The sequence below is a fragment of the Coenobita brevimanus genome, chromosome 56, assembly GCF_032717465.1.
Source record: "Coenobita brevimanus isolate Jiangsu-jjx chromosome 56, ASM3271746v2, whole genome shotgun sequence".
Lineage (NCBI taxonomy): Eukaryota > Metazoa > Arthropoda > Malacostraca > Decapoda > Coenobitidae > Coenobita > Coenobita brevimanus.
Window position 1 is genome coordinate 27,187,436 of NC_137009.1, and position 15,462 is coordinate 27,202,897.

Here is a 15,462-nt window from a genome sequence, read left to right on the forward strand (position 1 = left end):
CGCAGTGTGTCCAGGCATCTCGAAATGATCGGATCTTGAATTTGGCTCTCTCTTGTATTTTGTTTTTCTCTTGGAAGGAACAATAATTGCGGGCTCGTGGCCTTTGGTTCCTTCTTCCTCGCATAAAAAAAATAAAAAATAAATTGTTAACCCTACCATGCATGGATAATTTTTAGTAAGTTCTCCAGCTCACGATTTTACTCCACCCCTCCCCACCAGCCCTCCTGCGTGCTGCTGATAACACGTATTCTTGCCTTACTTTCGCCACCCAAACATCTATATATTGCCATGAAACCTAAACCATCGTATTCGCCGATGTTTGTTCTAGCCGATAAGTAAAAAAAATATATAATTAAAAATACGAATGAAAGTACATCAGGCCGGTGTGAATAAACATTTCAGAATGTCAATCTCACTTCCCAACATCCTAGTTTGAATGTTCTCTATCATACAGAAAAATTTTATTAGAAGTTTTGAAAGAGAATTTCATCAGCTTTCTAATGAGCTTTGTTACGTTGTTATACGATTTGTGGTTTTTGAGAAAATAGCAAAAACAAAAGTCATTTTTTACTAAAAACTGATTTTTATTCAGGGAGCTCTACTGGAAAAGTTTTTGCGCACAGTTTATCTTTTTATTTCATAATCTTGTGTAGAGTTTCATGAGTTTTCTCAATGTACCCGCAGATTTTTCATGCGCCTCCTAGTTTACGAGTAAATCGCAAAAAAACTACTGAGTACCCACGCCCGTGCTGCACTCCCATCATGCACGCACAATAACCATTATATTCGCGCCAACATAGCAACAACTTTTCTTCAGGGATATTACATTGTTATGTCCTGTACATATGTAGAAGTCACTGATCTTTATCATGGTTCTTACAAGAAATCGATACGTCCACCAGTTTTCGAGTAAATGCACGACAGAGGTAGAATACTCTTCCTCGCCCACAAGCGAGTTATAAACACTCTCTTTCCCTACCTTACCCACTCCTACATATTTTTGCTCGTTAGGTTTTATTGTTTTGTTTTTTTAACTCAAAGTATACACGTAAAATATCATAAGCTTACTGACAGTGATCTCAGAAACTCAACATGACCTCTAATCTTTTTGCTAGGTACTGATACTGAAGGTGAACTTTCTTCCATCTCATATGTGTGTATGTAAAAAACAATACTTATTTGTGTAAAAAAATATAGAAATAGGTCAATATACAAATCAACAAAATATGGATAACTCACTTCCTCCAGAGGTGTTGAGCTGCTGGCAGGACCTTGAATGGTTTGAAGGTGAGGAGTTATGTAGTGTGTGTGTGTGTGTGTGTGTGTGTGGCGTATTTGTTCTCTCCTCCTTGCATTATATTTGCCTAACACATGCGATGCACACAACAGATTTCTCCATGAACATTCGCTGCATTATATATATATATATATATATATATATATATATATATATATATATATATGGCCATGTGGTGTATTTCTTGTCTCTGATCCTTGTGCTAGGTTTACTCTAAGTCAGTCAATGCATGCAATTTTTCTTGGTGAACACTCTCTTCAATTTTTTATACGTGTATTTCACACTAAACCATACACAATATAGCACTGTCTGAGATTGGTACAAGACCTTTTCACTGAAGTCTGTGATTGCGTGGCGTATTTGTTGTCTCTGATCCTTGTGCTAGGTTTGAGCTAAGTCAGTCAATGCACGCAATATTTCTCTATGAACACTCGCTGAACTATTTTATACGTATATTTCACACTAAACCATGTGCAATATAAAACACTATCACATGAGTCCATCCCAACCTCCTCTATTATTCCCTTCCCAACTCTATGGCGTACATAACCGCCTATTCTCTTAGCGACTATGGCATATCTCTATGATGTACATAATGCCTGCTGTGGTAGGTCAGTTATTTCACTAATCCAGGCACTATATGTTTCACAAATATAAATTCTGCCTTCACTATAAAGGTAAAATACTTACATCATTTACGGGCAGGGTGAAGCAGAGTGGAAACCATGCTGTTACAAACCAGACTCCTGTCTCTAGGCCTAACGGCTGATAATGGGCCCCAGTGCTTTACAAACAATATATCTATGTTCCATAGACACGGTCACTTCACAATATAGTAAAAAACACTGTGCATTCACAATATTTTAATAATGGCTTCTGCCTTGGATGGGAGGGGGGTAAAATGGCAGATTTAAAGGGACGACTGATGCAGCGCTACCCTCAAGTCCAGCTGGTCATGAGATACTGAGGTTTTTCTGCTGCGCATTGTCTCATCAGAGCAGTCACAGTGTTGCCAAGTATTTACTTTGGAGGCGAGACTGGCATGCTAGACCGCACAAAAATTTGATGCAAATCGGCTGAAAACTTAATTTTTGGTGAATTTTTTTCTGCTTCACGTGATTCACGTCATTGTGCGTTTATCAGAAAAAAAAAAAAACATGGAATGCGATTAGCACAACGTGCCCAGGAGGGTTAAGAGAGACACCGAAAATTTCAATCCTTTGGTGATGCGAATATTAGTAGCACTGAAGGTGATATACGAATCTGGCAATATCCGTTTGTTAGTAAATTGTATATATTTGATTTTACATGCATTAAATAAGACAAGGTTGTTTTGTCCCCATTCATTGATCGTAGGTAAGTCGTGATTTATGGAGATGGCTGTACTGAGTTGAGAGTTGGTGATAATAGACCTTGTAAATGGGTGTCTGAGTGTGAAAGAATTATGAAGTGTTGCGTCATCTGCATATGAATGGATGGGATTGTGGGTGACAGATAAGAGATCATTAATATGAACCAGGAACAAGGGTGGTCCCAGAACTGACCCCTGTGGCATCCTGGCGTTAATAGAGTGGAAATTGGAATATACATCATCTACTTTTACTCTTATTTTTCTCTTGCTGAAGATATGAGGAAAGCAGAGGAACAAAAGACTTTAGTCCATAGCAAGGGAGTTTGGACAGCAGGAATCGGTGCCATACTCTGTCGAAAGCTTTAGAAATATCAAGGGCTACTGCATGAGTTTCTCCATGTAGGTCGATCGACTGATGGATGGCATGAGTTAGGAGACTGAGTATGTCAATGGTGGATCTTTCGTCGTGAAACCATATTGTCTATCACTGATTAAGTTGTTGGATTCAAGATGCTTAACTATGTGCTTATTAATTAAAATTTCAAATACTTTACCAAGAGAAGATGTGACAACTATTGGTCTGTAATCAGAGGGGTCAGAGGAACTTCCATCCTTTGAAATTGGGTGGATATTGGCTTCTTTCCATGAATCAGGGAATGAAGAAGTACATACGCATAGTCTGAATAATTTAGCTAGAACAGAGGCAAGTTCTGGGGAACACTTTTTCAAACAATCGAAGGAATTCCGTCTGGTCCTGGAGCTTTGTTGGTAGGTAAATTGTCTAGCATGGATTTTACGTATCTTGTCTGAATTTTAAGTGGCACAATTTCGGAAGTCGAGTTCTAGTACTGGGACGTTCTGGCTGACTTCCTTAATGGTAGAATTTCTGGCAAATGTACTGGCAAAGGTATCTGCTTTCCCATGCGGGTCACTGATAAAGTTGCCATCTGAAGATTTTAGTGGGGGGAATGGATGATGACTTGTTAAAGTTATTATTGAAAGAATTGTGAGCTGACCAGAATATTCTATATCCATTAGGGTTGTTTAGTAGTTTTGATGCTTGATTTTCAAGAAAGTTTGATTTTGCGATATTTAATATGGCCTTTGTATGATTTCTAGCTATTTTAAACTGAGAGAGTGATTCAGATGTTTTTTATTTTAAGTAAGAGTTACGGTATATGCTAATGACTTTTGGGCTGTTGCTCTGGCACAGTTGCTATCAAACCATTTTGGAGAGTTCGATCTTTTAGTGAACTGTTGGTATGAATAAATCCATACCAGCTAGTATTAAGTCGCAAATGTGGGACTGGGTAGAAATGGCATCACTAGAGAAGAAAGACTGTCACGGAATGTCAGCAAGATATTTTCTAAATCCATCCCAGTTTGCCCTATCAAAGTGCTATCAGGTTACCCTGACAGGTTCAGAATGGGGAGGTTTGGGGGGGCTAGCTAATGAGGCTTTGATGATATTGTGGTCAGGGATCCAAGTGGTGACAGTACCTCTATCCTGTACTGATCTGGATTATTTGTCATGAATAGATCCAAGAGATGGGCATTATGGTCAGGATTATCTGGTATTCTGGTTGGTTGCTTTACCAGCTGGGTGAGATTAAACAATTCTGCAAACAACTCGCACTCTAGCCCAGCATCGTCAGTCCTGGCAGAAAGCAATAACCATTCAACATTATGAAAATTAAAATCACCCAAAATGGAAATTTTGGTGCTAAGGACAGGGTTAAGGTTACTCAACTGTGTGGATATGGAGTCAAATACACTAGGTTCTGAAGAAGCACTGGGGAAGCAATAGACTACATAGATATGTTTGGTAATATTTAGACAATTTAATTTATACAATGAGTAATCAAAACTGGATGAAGTTTAAAACAGTGTCAACTGTATATTGAGATTTGTTATAACAACAGGTGCCGCCCTTGTTACGGTTGTGTGTGAGGAGATGGTAACCAGGAAAACAGAATGGAGATATTTCGGTAGAGGGTGAGATTTGTGGTTCTGTGAGGACTAGGGCCTGAGGGGATGTGGACTGTAGGAAAAAAATGAACTGAATTTAGGTTGGTGCTAAGGCCTCGGATATTGGTGAAAAATAAGCCCACTTGGATGAAATCTGTATACATCATGCATACTACAGATTCTATAAGGTAATCCATACTCATAAACAGTTAGCTGATAATTGGCAATATATGAACTTATCTGCCTTTATCCAGGTAGGGTAATATCAGCATGGTGCTTCCTTATCTCAATTCTATCGCTACATCAATGATCACTGCAGCTCTGAACTGTCTGCTTGCACCCCTTCACCTCTGTGACAGGTGCATAGCACCCGTCTAGCAACAAACTCTCATCCCCTTTTCTGTCCAACTCTCAAATGCAAGAATTATCCATTACTCTCAGCCCTTCGTTTATGCAACAGGTCAACTCCGGAACCGTCTCCCTCTGTCTGTATTTCCATCTTCTTATGATCTCCAGTCTTTCAAAAGCAGTGCGTCCAGGCATCTCGGAATGAACATATCTTGAATTTTGGACTCTTTTGTAATGTTTATTTTTTCTTGGAAGTAACAGTTTGTGGGCTCCTAGCCTTTGGTTCCTTCTTCGTTGCATTAAAAAAAAAGTGTTAATGAGTGATTATTACTAATTTGTAAAAACTGTATACATATGGAGAGGACAGAGAGTTATACCGAAGATGATCCGGCAGTCTTTGAATTAACAGAGGAGTTAAATGGGAAATTACTTGTATCAATAGCATTTTCTTTGGTCCAAAGACAACGAAGTTTGAGGTGAAACCAGTAGCACAGGATAAAACAGAGACAACGAAGAGTGAAAACTGTACAGTCACCACAGATTGGGAGTTGAAATAAGTGGACTATGTGTTGACCGTATTCAGCAAGAGCAAGTGCCAGAGGTCTACACATTACGCAGGGAGGATTTTGAAGAAGACTGATAAAGTGCATGACAAGTACTGTATCTGGTGAAATGTAATAGAATTACAGAGGCAAGTAGGAGTGAAGAAAGTCTCCTACATTTACGGGGTCAAGAGTCAGAAGATTATTGTGAAAGAAACTGAGGTAATATTCTTTCGGTAAGAGCTGGAAAGTGCTTTTTATGAATAACTATTGGCCACCGATATTTCGGTGAATGAATGGAGTAAAAAAAAAATACAATGCAAATGATTTACTGCCAATTCATAAGCTAATAATGGTTAGGGAAATTGTTTAGCTTTAAGGAAAAGGATGATTTATATAACTAAAGCTGCAAAGTTTCTGGCCACTGTATTTTCTTATTGTATTAAAAAAAATAACTGTGTGGGATTATGGTACTACAGGATTTACCGGTATAGTCCGCTCCTTTTTTTAGGCGTAAAATCAGTGGTATCCATTGTTTTCCCAATTCATGAATAAAGAAAAGCTTTCTGAAAGCTATAAAATGAAATGGGTCTTTTTTTTTTTTTTTTTTTTTTTTTTACTAGTCCAAGACACGATGTATTTCAAAGATAATTGTAAAGTACTTGAACTTATGCGTTTTGTTAGAATATCTATGATGATTTTGCACGACAACCACTTTCATATCCTGTTTTGCCTGATTTTATGCATAAAAAAGGAATGCTGCTGTCACCCCATTCGTGGGGTAATATCGACAAGGGTTTTTCAAATGCTGCCCATACTGAATTTTAATTTTGAGGAAAATTTTAGGGCTTACAATTTTAAAATATAGTATGTAGTTTCCACATATATCTTTCATACGTTTAATCTGTTGTAATGACAACCAAGAAAATAAGAAAACCGTAATTTTTTCCAATATTAAATCATGGGAGGGTATATGTATGTATATTACACGTCTTATAAAATCTGCTTCCAAGAGATTAGGTGTGCCATCCCGACTCCGTGCCTTCTTTACCCCTGCACAGTTGTTGCCTTTATGCATGAGTTTTACACGTCCCTGTATAGAGTACAACTCTCATGTGAGGGGAGGCTCCAACAAAAAGCTCTTCTCAACAAGGTGGAGTCAGAGTGTTATCATCTCATTAAATCTCCTCCTCGTACTGACTCCCTTCAACCTCTGTCTCTTCACTATAGTGTTGCATCTTTATCTCTTTTCTGTCACTACTTCAATGGTCACTGTTCCTCTGACCTGTCTGCTTCACCACTACGGCAGGCACGTAGCACCAGTTCTGCAACAAACTCTCATCCCTTTTCTGTCCAACTCACTAATGCAAGAGTTAACCGTTACTCCCAGTCCTTCATGTATGCAACAGGTCAACTCTCAATGGCATAACAGTGTCTGTGCCTGAGGTTGTGTCTTCTTCCCTTTATGTAGATGACCTAGAAATATGGCTTGCTGGCTCCTGGTTGTGCGAAGTTAAGAGAAGAATGCAGGTAGCACTGGCCAGGGTTTTCAGGGAGGCAGACAGGAGAGGTTTTTGTTTTTCTAGAAGCTAGACAGTAGCTATACACTTTTGTAGGATAAGACGGGTTCACCCAGACCCTGATTATTTTGTACGTAGCACTGGTGTGTGGAGACCATGTTTCTAGGTTTAATGTTTGACTGTCGGCTTACTTGGGTTTCACATTTGAAACTTCAAAGAGTGTCTTGCATGCAGGCAATTATTATTATTATTATTTTTTTTATGATACTATCTCACACCTCATGCGGTACTGATTGGCAGACACTCCTACACCTTTTTCAAGCATAAGTGGGCTCTAAACTTGACTATTGTTATGAGGTGTACTCCTCTGCTACTGTACCAAAGCTTAGTTTTCTTGATCCTGTGCATGATGCTGGTTTTGCATCTTGCTACTGATGCTTTCAGATCCTTCCCAATTCCTAACTTGTTTGTGGAGGCTGGAGTGCCTCTGTTAGATATTCAGGGTGAGTCACTAATAATTTTTTGCTGGACCCGTGTGAGATGTAAGCCAGACTCACTTGCTACTGTTTGTGTCAGTTTTCCAGTAATATGATCCTCATCCTTGCTCACCACATCTCTTTGGGTACAGGGTCAGGCAAATTCTTAGGGATTTAGGTCTCTCTGCAGAGCCTGTCCACCATGTCCAGCTCCCAGCGATCACTCCCTGGTTCCTTCCACTGGTACGGGTGTGCACTCTATCAACTGTTTTTGGAACATTCTTCCATTCACACTGGCACTGTCCCCGTATAAACAGATGGTTCGAAGTTAAACTCTGGTGTCAGGTTTGGCGTAGCCTTTCAAAATTTTGTGAAGGATGTCTTCATTTAGATTCTTCTATTTTTACTGCAGAATTGACTGCTGTCAATATAGTTCTTTTACGATTTTTAGGGGTTCTGAAAGTGCGCTTTTGGCCCTTGAGCCTCTTGATTCAGCTCGATTCCTGGTCCTTGCCATTCTTGAGTAGGCTTTCCTGATTCAGAGGCGTGGTAAGCTAGTCCAGTTTTGTTCGGTTCCTGTGCATATACAACATGTACAGTACTCGTAGATATGGAGAGCAATGAGAGGGTGGAGACAGTAGCTAAGCTGCGTCTTCTTGACAAGTCCCTGCCAACAACCCATTTCCTTCTTCTAGTAGTATGACACCTTCCTTGAAGTCTGCGAATAGTTCTATGTTGGCAAAGTTAGTGGGATGCTGTTGTTTAAAATAAATTAAAGGTTTTTCAGAGGGTGGATGTGCTGAGGGTTCTTGCTTCCATGCCACGATGATTGGAGGTGGCTGTTGCCCAGATTCACATTGGCCACATAAAGCACACTGATGGGTGTCTGGTGTGTGATGGGGCCCAGCTATATTGTGACTGCTTCATACCCCTTACTGTCCGTTACTTGCTGGTCAAGTGTCTGAGTCTGGGGGACCTGTGTCAGAGGTTTCTCCATAGGCAAAGGAGGACGGATCGTGCCAACTATCTATCCTCGATATTTTGAGCAGCCTCTGGTGCTCCAACTGGTGTTTCAGGTTTTTGTAAAGAGGAGGGCTTCCTGCTTCTTTTATAGGTAAATGACATTCACTTACTTTATTGTCTGTTTTAGCTTTATTTTTACACGGAGGTATCGATTTTTTTTTTTTATACAAAAGATTTAAGTTGTTTTTTTTTAGCTCCATATGATTGAGTTGTTGCAGTGCCAAGATTTATGTAATAATGTCTTTCCATTCTGTGGGTAATCGAGCCAGAATGAATTTTTTATAGCCTGCTTATAACAGTTTTTTTTTTTTATGCGAGAAAGAAGGAACCAAAGGCCGCAAGCCCGCAATTATTGTTCATTCCAAGAGAAAAACAAAATACAAGAGGGAGCCAAAGTCAGGATCCGATCATTTCGAGATGTCTGGACACACTGCATTTGAAAGACTGGAGATCATAGGAAGAAGGAAATACAGACAGAGGGAGACAGTTCCAGAGTTGACCTGTTGCATAAATGAAGGACTGCTAGTAATGATTAACTCTTGCATTACAGAGTTGGACAGAAAAGGGATGAGAGTTTGCTGCTAGACGGGTGCTACGTGCCCGTCATAGGGGTGGAGGAATGCATGCAGACAGTTCAGAGGAGCAGTGACCATTGAAGTAGCAATAGAAAAAGATAAAGATGCAACAGTGCGGTGAAGAGACAGAGATTGAAGAGAGTCAGTAAGAAGGGGAGAGTTAATGAGACGAAAAACCTTTGACTTCACCCTATTGAGAAGAGCTGCATGTGAGGAGCCTCCCCACACATGAGAGTTGTACTCCACACAGGGGCGGATAAAACCCTTGTATAGAGTCAACAATTGTGCAAGGGTAAAGAAGGAACAGAGTTGGCTTAGCACACCTAATCTCTTGGATGCAGATTTTACAAGAGATGTAATAAGATCTTTCCAAGACAAGTCCTAAGTGAATGAAACCCCAAGCATGTTCAAGGATGATGCATGATTAAGCTGAATATTATTAACATTAGTGGGTATACCAGTGGAAGATTTTGACGGGTTGATAGGTGTAACAACTGAGTCTTTGATGCATTAAAAACAACCAGATTATTTTTACCCCAGTCAGAGATACGAGCCAAGTCAGGCATTAGGTGTGCTATAGCCTCATCTCTTGTTTATTGCAGTAACTGCTGAGATGGACCTTGCGGGAACCGAATGGAAAAGTGAAGGGTGGAGTCATCAGCGTATGAGTGGATAGGCTTAGATGTATAGCATAGAAGGTCATTGAGGAATAAAAGGAAGAGAGTTGGCGATAGGACAGAGCCCTGAGGAACACCACTGTTGATAGATCTAGGAGAAGAATGGTGGCCGTCTACAACAGCGGCTATAGAACGACTAGAAAAGAAGCTAGAGATGAAGGCAGAGATATAAGGATAGAAACCGTGAGAGGGCAGTTTGGAAATGAATGATTTATGCCAGACTCGATCGAAAGCCTTTGAGATATCAAGTGCATTGGCAAAGCTTTCGCCAAAGTACCGAAAGGAGGATGACCAGGAGTCTGAAAGGTACGTGAGAAGATCGCCAGTGGAGCATCCCTGACGGAACCCAAATTGACGATCAGAAAGAAGGTTGTGATAGGAAAGATGCTTTAAAATTTTTATGTTAAGAACTGACTCGAAAACTTCTGAGATACAAGAGGTTAAAAGTAAATGGACGATAGTTAGTCACCCTTCTTTGGGACTGGCTGAATAAGAGCAAACTTCCAGCAAGAAGGAAAGGTACAAGTTGATAGACAAAGGCAAAAGAGTTTGTCTAGGCTGAGTGTAAGTACAGAAGCACAGTTCTTGAGAACAACAGGAGGGATTCCATCAGGCCCATATGCCTTATTAGTATTGAGCGCAGTGATGGCAGAATATACATCAGCTGAAGAAATTTTAATGTCAGCCATGAGTCAGAGGGGGGAAATGATGGAGGAACAGCACCAGAATCATCTAAGGTGGACTTGGAGGAGAAAGTCTGAGCGAAGAGATCTGCTTTATCAGTAGAAGAAATAGCTACAAAACCATCAGAGTAGAAAAGAGGAGGGAAGGATGATGAGGTAAAGTTGTTAGAAAGGTTTTTGGCAAGGTGCCAGCAGGAGCGGGAAGAATTCGAGTTGGAGAGTTGAGAGCTTTTAGTACAGATGAAATTATTTTTAGCACAGCGAAGAACAGACTTAGTACGATTCCGGCCAGAAACGTATTAAAGATGTGATTCAGGGGTGGGTTGGCTCCAGTACCTTTTATAGGTTCTCTCTTTGTTGCGGACAGCATTAGAACAAGCGTGATTAAACCAAGGCTTTCTTGCATTAGTCAGAGGATATGAGAAAGGAATGTATGCTTCCATGCCCGAGAGAATAACCTCCGTAATGTGCAAGGCACACTCAGATGGCTCCTGGCCATGGAAGCAATAATCATTCCAGAAAAATCAAAGAAGTACTGCCTGAAGGTCTCCCAATCCGCAGCTCGAAAGTGCCACAGACGACGTTTCTTTGGAGAGTCCACAGGTCGTATAGGAGCGATAGGACAGGTTAAGATGCTTAGCTTGTGATCGGAGGAGCCCAATGGAGAGAAAAGATTAACAGTGTGAGTAGGAGGATTAGTTGTAAGGAGGAGGTCAATTATCTTGGAGCTCTCTCTAAGGTGGTCAGGAATACGGGTACGGTGCTGTACAAGCTGCTCTAGGTCATTAAGGATAGAAAAGGTGTAGGATTGTTCACCTGGTGGATCAGTGAAAGGAGAGGAGAGCCAAAGGTGGTGGTGAATATTGAAATCTCCTAGAATGGAGATTTCAGAGAAAGGAAAAATGGATAGAATGTGTTCCGTCGGAGAAGTAAGATAGTTGAAGAAATTTGGATAGTCAGTAGAGTTAGGAGATAAGTAAACAGCGCAGATATATTTAGTCTGAGAATGACAGGAAAGCCGAAGCCAGAGTGTATAGAGTTCAGAATAATCGAGTTCAGGAATATGAAAGCAAGATAAGTCGTTGCGTATATATACACAAGAGCCACCTTTAGCTTTGGAATGAGTATAGAAAAGTAGGAGGATACAGAAAAGAGTCTCCTGTCAGTTGCCTCAGACAGCTGAGTCTCAGTTAGAAAAAGAAGCCGAGGTTTAGAGAAGGAGAGGTGGTGCTCAAAAGAGCAAAAGTTATAGGAAAGGCCACGAATGTTGCACAAATGAAGAAGAGAGTCAGACAGTGGTTGCAGGCAGCTCGAGTCGTCACCTGGAGAGGGGCAGAAGGTGAAGGCATTTATGCCCCCCCCCCCCGGGGACTCCGAGGCCACATGTTGTGCTGCCATGATTTTTTTTAAATTTTGGAAAAGGAAGTGTAGTGTGTACTGTGCATGTAGTTTGGTGTTGATAGTTAGAGAAACTTGTATTGGAGAGCATGCTGGTCTACACTCTGTGTTACTGAGACACTGAAAAAGTTCAGCAAAGGGGGATGATCGGGACGTAGTCCGGAGGTCTAAGGAAACGGGAGCTTCAGCTCTCCCTGTCATCAGCTTTCCATCCCCCTTGGGAGTACTGTCCTACTCGACTGGTGCTACAGTTTACTCCTTCCAAATATAGAGACAATAAAGTTTTTTTGGTGGCTCTGTCTGAGTGTGTGTGTGTGTGTGTGTGTGTGTGTGTGTGTGTGTGTGTGTGTGTGTGTGTGTGTGTGTGTGTGTGTCTGTTTTACGAAAATATCTCTGAAAGTTGCGGACGAATTTTCACCAAATCTTCAGGAAACAGTAACTGTGTGAATATGCGTAAGGATGTTACTTCAGGGGAGGATTTCATCAAAAGTGACCAAATTCCAGCCACCATACAGGATATTTTTTAATGTGAACTTATTTTTTTTGTGAAACCCAGTGACTGAATTCTGTAGTTTTACGAATTCTCTTTAAATTTGGTTTGTTGGTAGCTTGTATATTAGCCAACAACATTTTGTTGGGCGTCTAGCATTCGGCCCCCAATAGCTGTTGTTTCATTTGTCTGTGTTCATTTGTTTGTGCTCTACAAGTCACAGTTTTGAACCAATTATGAGGACTGCAGTATCAAGAGAATCCCCTCCAACTGACGGTGTGTCCTCGCATTGATTGTCAACATGTTCAGGCCAACCCCAAGGTCACAGTGATAAGTGTAAGGTTGGTTCCTTGAAACAAACCTTGTTTATATGAGTATAAGCATAACATTGCTGTAAGCAATACAACCCACGGGAAATCTACCAAGTGCAGAAAGAAAAAGTCATTAATTTAATATGCATCTGTGTTTTGGTGTACCATATTTTGGTGTGAGCAAGTGAGTGGGGCAAGTTCACCTTTTATATGCTAAAGGATTAACGTAACGTCCACCAGTGAACAAATCACAGTTTAACAGAGCGGTTGCAAAACCTGCGATAAGTGCATAGCAAATAATCCACTTCACACAATCATATGAAGCTTCGTCTTGGAGGCCCGAAAAAGGAAACATGCAACTAATGTTATCACCTGCAGATGTCTGTCATTGCTGTATTTATCTTATAATATTTCAAAGATATTTGTTGTACAGGGTGACCCAGATAAACCTCCCACATTTCAAAGGTAAATTAAAAAAAAATGGTTAAAGATAATCAAAATATTATTTGCACACATGAAACTTCATTCAATACAGTTTTTATTCATCATGTTTTAAAGATGACATCCTCCAAATGGTGGCCATCCGTTGTCTATACACGCTTGGAGGCGATTTCTGAAGGCTGCCATGGCTCAACGGGTCATGTCGGGTGGGACAGCGGCTATCTCCTGCTGAATAGCAACCTTAAGGGCTTCAAGAGTTTGGGGTCGATGAGTATACATTCGTGATTTAAGGTAGCCCCACAGAAAAAAATCACAAGGGACGAGGTCAGGCGAATGGGCCGGCCACCCAACATCGCCGTGCAGCGAGATCACCCGATCCGGAAACATTTCCCTCAGCACTTGCAATGATCTTCGAGCTGTGTGTGCCGTAGCTCCATCTTGCTGAAACCACACATCGAGTTCAAGCTCAAGATGTTCTTGAAGGCCTTAAGGTTGCTATTCAGCAGAAGATAGCTGTTTCACCTGACATGACACGTCGAGCCATGGCAGCCTTCAGAAATCGCCTCCAAGCGTGTATAGACAACGGATGGCCACCATTTGGAGGATGTCATCTTTAAAACATGATGAATAAAAACTGTATTGAATGAAGTTTCATGTGTGCAAAAAATATTTAGATTATCTTTAACCATTTTTTTTTTTTTTTTTATTATTGAAATGTGGGAGGTTTTTCTGGGTCACCCTGCATTTGCATTTCTCTCCAGACATAAATATTTCGCTACATCACGCACAATTCTAAGACTTCCTTTTCAAGAAATGATCACTCAGGCCAGTTGGCATGTACTACATTAAATTTCAATCCAACTCAGACATCCCAGGCTCATCTTTCTAGATGCGGGGATGTCTCTAGTGATGGTTTTCTTCATTGTCCTTCACTAACGCTGTACACAAATGAGGTGCTTCACTCATGTAGACTTTAATGAGGCCCCATATAATGGCCCTGATGGGCTCACATCTGTCTAATAGTTTTGTCCTCGTTGCCACTTGGTGCTGCCACGTAGCAGTATGTGCAGGAGACAGTCGAGACCAAACTAAGCCTTTCTCCCCACGAAGCAAGACTGCTTTAACCTAGTCTGGACAGGTTGAGCTGCTTTGCCAGAAGCTATGCAGAAAGTACTGTGACCAGTCTGGACTGATGTGCTGTATAAAGCTTGCAAAAGCATCAAACTATTGTGACACTTGTTGTCCTGCACCCAGGTGGTGTTCAGAGACAGAGTGATAGACACATGACAATAAAAACAACAATTTCTTTACCTCCCTGGAGAGAAGGAATTAAAAGACATTGATGGAGAAGGCCAAGGAAATGGATATTTGCTATTTACTAGTCTGATAATGCTTCACAACCTCAAAGGTTCGCTCACCTGAATCCCAAACCTCTCATACAACTATGAACTGTTTATATATATATATATATATATATATATATATATATATATATATATATATATATATATATATATATATATATGTATGTATGTATGTATATTATCATCATCATCATCATCATCAGCCGTTTGAGTATCCACTGCAGGACCGGCCTATCCCGACCGAAGTCGTGACGATACAGCCAATGTATCTTTACCAATTGGCTTAGGCTGTCTAGTAGAGATTGTATGTAGGGTGAAAAGTGCTTGTAAGTGTAACTGTAGTGTTGTAGTGGCTTTGGATGTGTGTGTAGTCTGTGAACCAAGTGTAATCGGCCCACGCAAGCCGACTGCGTGCAAGCATACTTTATAGTAAGCAACACTGGTTCAACCACAGCACTCCTTGTGTCCATATATATATATATATATATATATATATATATATATATATATATATATATATATATATATATATATATATATATATATATATGGCCCCTGGTGGTTTAATGGGTAATTGTTGTGCTCCAGTCGGATTGAGCCGGTGAAGGTTTATATCCAAGGAGTGGTTGGGGTTGATTGCTCATATAATGCCACTCAGGGATGAGTGAGACTGGTCACTCTCATCTCAAATGTCGGGGCCAATTGCCTAGCCCCGGGCTCCTACGCTCCTCATGGGGCAATGTAGGCTTGGATGATGGATGGATGGATGGATGGATATATATATATATATATATATATATATATATATATATATATAGTGAAAAGGAATACTATCTATCTGTATATTGCCAGATTCCTCAATCCCGTTCGGGGTGGCTACAAACAAATCGCCTCCACGTCGACCTGTCCCCCGCCATTTCACTGCCCCTCTCCCAACTCACCCCCCTCTCTCATATACCTCTCCACCCCATCCCTCCATCTCATCCTCGGCCTACCCC